The following is a 4,639-nucleotide window of genomic DNA, read 5'->3' on the forward strand; positions in this document are numbered from 1 at the left end:
GATTTTCTACTTCTGCTCTCTGCTTTATAATTTTTGCCACTATTTATGGTTCTCTTTCTTCCTGACCAAAAAAAAAAAAAAAAAGGGTAAGTTGTAGGTGCAGCAAAATGCTCCCATTAGCAATGTTTATATCAGAAAAAGAGTTTTTCCATATCTCAGCCTGTGAGGATAATTCAGCTTGCTTGTACAAAATTCATAGATCCACCGTTTCCAGGCTCGTGTTCTTTCTGTTATTTCTCACCGTTCCATCTCCATTTCCCATAACACTGCGCCTTCTTCCTGTAATTTGCCTGCTCTCCGAGCTCCAGGCTCCCTGCCCTCTTTGTGCCCCTAACACTTTGGATGCTCTCCCCACTTCCTCTCTACTTAGGCAGTTTGTTCTTGCATTTTCTTACTTTTTTTTTCCCATTTTCCTCTGCACAAAGATACCTTTTCTGCTTTTAAAGTAATTAAATTAGCAGAGCTGACTGAAATCTAGGTGAACTAATTCTCTGAGCACTATGCTTTTCAATGGATGCATTACTCAATGCACATTAGCCAACCTTCTGTGGACCTCATTGAACGACAGAAATGATTATTTGATGAATATATTCAACAACAATAGCATTATTCAAACACTTTGCTCAATAAATTGCATTCAGCACACTCAGAAGTTAATGGTGCATTCAGGTTGGTCTGTTTGCTCAGCAGAACACGTGTGCAGCCTTAAAGGAGGAAACCAAGTCACTGGTACGTCTGAGGGAAACACGGGGTGTGGAGGCTGTTCTGGTCATTTGTGTCTCTAGTGAGCAGGACAAAGCGTGTGCGTGTTGGGGGGGGGCGGGGGATGTTTAAGTCACATCTAGGGAATAAACGATATATGTAAGAAGGAAGAGAGATTACCTGCTCCATTTCCTGGCTGGTAGTAGACGAAGCCCAGGCACTTGTTTTCATGCTCATCCCTAGTACTTCAGCTAGAAATGAGTACAACAAATTGACGTATCTCTAATCTTCAGCTTTTGTCCAAGTTGAGGTGTGCGCATCTGTATGTGTATGGAGCAGGGGGTTGAAGGAAATCTAACCTCAAATCCCTGCTCTTCACTTCTTGCTCCATTCAACTTTTTCTTAAGCACTTGGAGCAAATAATCTCTTTTACCGTTTAAGACTCTCTAGTGCCTCCTTTGTAATTTCCAATAGAGGCTAAGCCTTTTGGGGTCTTTATGTCCACAGTGCCAAATAGATCCCCCTTTGACCCTTTTGTTGCTTTTTTAAACCTTTGAGTCATTTCATTGTTAGCCTCAACATTGGACATTACCTTGATGCAAATTGATCTCATCTACATTTTCCACAATCTACTCAATTTCTTTAGCCAGTTTCCCTTCTTGACCCCCTCTGATTCATTCTGCACAAAATGAACCTCCTCTGAATGCCGGAGGTTGAAATCTCTCTTTGGCTACAAGGATTTGGATCACATTTTTTTCCTCTTTTGTCCTTACGTTAGTCAGAATATAATTTTGCTGAAGCGTCATGCCGTGACACTACTCTTGGCGTCTGCTTCCATGTGTGCTGCCACTTCTAGAAGTGTTACAAAACCTCATACCGTTGTCATCTTTTTCCTACTGCTCAATTGTGTGCTTACTTGAAGATTTCTCTTTTTTTGTTGTCTGAGTCCTGACCTTGCTCTGAATTTCATACAGCCCATATAATGTCTTCTCTAGCCTCAGCTAACTTAATCTCTCATCAGTCAGTCAATTTTCTCTTGTTCACCTGTTGAGTGACTCCTTATCTTTGAAGTCCATTTTATTTTTTCTGTTCCATATGTTCTTTGCAATGCTTCAGTGAATTAATTGTATTTTCAAAGGATACAAAAGCATTGGTTAACATCCACAATCTTCTATAGCAACAGTGGTGCATAAAGCAAACATAACCTTTTAAAGGCACATTTGCAGCTCCTTTGAACAGAGGAGATGTGCCGGTTACAACCCAAACAATACCACGAAACAGGCTCTGTGGCCCTTTAGGCTTGCGGCTGAAGGTTGTCCTATACAACCATTTCTCAACATCAAGTGAAGGCTGCAAGTGAAAAAATGTAACCAAAGCTCTGCAGACTTCTGGCTGCAGAAGCACGGCTGGCTGCAAGACCTGCCCTGCAGTCCTTTAATAAATTTCAGTTTCTCATCAACAGAGCACATAGACCAGGAACCATCTTTAGTTCTGTGAAATCCCTGCTGCCTCACTGCCAGACATCTAGGCACCAGAATGCATTGCTGTCTTTTGAAATAGCTTTGCAGGAATGTCATGCATCTGATCTTCTGGCTGGCTAGAATTTGCCCATTGCTCAGGATGTGCTGGAGATTTTAGTCAAATCCTTGATCCCCATTCTCTTTGGGTAGGACTTTCTTTTCCCCTTCACATCCTTCTCCTCAATGTGGGATTGGCAAAAGAAGGTATAAAGTTGTTCTTTTCTAATCTCTTTTGCTGCTCAGGTAAGGAAGTAGCAGCTCAGCTTTGGGAAAAGAGACCCCAAGGTAAATTTCTCAATCTGTATTTAGGTATCTCCATGGTCTGATTTCCATCAGTGTTGGTTCCCACTGATTTTTGTGCCTTGCTGGTGACCCAGCATATCTTTCATTTCTGTCCCAACTTGTTCAGCTAGAGGCTCAGAACTGGTGTAACTCCAGTCATGGATTGATAGGTGACATTAGGCTTTTAACATTAGAAAGGGATGGTGCAGTTCTTATGGCCATGAGCAAAAGCCCACTCACAGCTGTACTCGTTTTCCATGGAATAACAAAATTCAGTCTTCCCTTCTATAGTGCTTGTGCATATCTTGAAATCCTAGGAAAAGCCTTTTGAGGTTTTCCTTCAAATCTCCTCCAGAGGACAGCTCATCCACAAGATGAGTTCATACATGTTGATATTCACGCTCACTCATGTGAATGTTTTGTTTCCTTGCCTCTGCTTTATTACATAGTAGTACCTTCATGCTTTGCTATTCAGCTCCTTTGACACTGATGTATTGACTTTGTATTAATATCTAGAAAGCATTAAAGCCCTAGTGCTGATGTCTTAAAGAGCCTGATTTAAACTTCTGCTTGAGCTTTAATTGGAGGACATGGAGGACAGAAATAGCTGTTTAATGACAAAGTCCCCACCCTGCCAAACATATTTAAAAGCATATAAGCATATGTCTGATAGGATATAAGCCAACTGATATTTCCCTGTTGTTCTTTTTTACCTGCAGCATAAAGGAGTAGCTTGGTAACCATTCTTCGTGAGAACATCTTTTTTCAACATCCTTCCCAGTATAAATCAGCAATATATTAATTTCTGCAGCTGTCCCTCAGCTCCTCAAGTAAGTGACCAGCTCACCAGCTCCAATGGTAGCAATGTAGGAATACCCAAATAGGCAAATAACCTTGTTTTCCAGTGGAAGTCTGGCCATAGGTAGAGGTCATGATGGGCTGCAGAATCAAGGGACAGCAAAAGAAGTACTGAGCTTTCCGTCTGTGTTGAGCTTTGTGACGCTGTGGCCCGATTACTACTTGTACTCCAACTTGCCAGTTGATGAACTTGCCCATACGTCAGTACTAACTGCAGCTATGGCAGTGGCAGCGGGATTTGCATGTGCCAGTGCAGCCAGAGGGGTACATTTTCTCTCCTGCTAGGCAGAGCTTGCAGGAGCAGTAGATGGGATGAGGAGCAGTAGATGGGATGAGGACATTAAAAGAACACACAGATCTCAAAACTTCTCAGATTTCCCTCCTCAAGTCTCCCAGCCATTCTGCATCCTGGGAATACATCTACTTTTTGCTCTTACAAAACAAAGGAGCTTGGTATCCTCAAAGATCCACACAGACCTCGGAGTGGGGCCAGGTGGGAAGGTGACTGTATGCTCTTGGTGGTTATCTCAGGTCTTCTTTCGACTTTGAGGAGTGTCTGGCTGCCCATGGCTCCTTAGGCAGCTCTTCCAAAAGAAGTGTTCCAGAGTTAGGACAGGGGAAGACTTGTGCAGAAAAGAAACTATAAAATAAAAACATTTTTGGAATAAAGTTTAGTGCATTTCTTAAATGATAAGAAATACAACAAATAAAATCCAATGAAGCAGGACAAGATTTAAAATATTGCACAAGTTTACCGAGAAGTTAGACCACAGACAAAAAGAAAACAATCTGCATTTTGGTAGTCAACTTATTATGGGACACACGGCTCCTATACATAAATTTGAAAGTGAAATCTGATTTGACTGTGCTTAGTATTTGCATAACTGACAGGGCTAAGTTGAGTGTACCTCAGAGTGCTAGCCTGAACCTGCCAGAGAAAGCTCTACCTGACGCTCAGGAGACCCTCGGGAAGAACAGGCACATTTACTTGCAGAGGACAGTTTAACAGAACGATTAGGCTTCAGCCTAATTGACAAGATCTATTTTAACAGCAAATACATTTTGTGTAATGGGCTCAGAAGGTACAAATTATCAGAGCTAAGAGCAGTTTGTTGTTGTTGTTTTCCTTTTTAAATGCTTAATAATTTTAAATTGCTTCAGCTACTGGTTATATTTCACCTTGAATGAACATCTCACTCTTCTTTATCCAAGAGGAAGCATCTCTCTGATCTTGTGTTTCTTCAATACAGCATTTCCTTCTTTCCTTGAGGACAAAA

This window comes from Gymnogyps californianus, chromosome 3 (assembly GCF_018139145.2).
Source record: "Gymnogyps californianus isolate 813 chromosome 3, ASM1813914v2, whole genome shotgun sequence".
Taxonomy (NCBI): domain Eukaryota; kingdom Metazoa; phylum Chordata; class Aves; order Accipitriformes; family Cathartidae; genus Gymnogyps; species Gymnogyps californianus.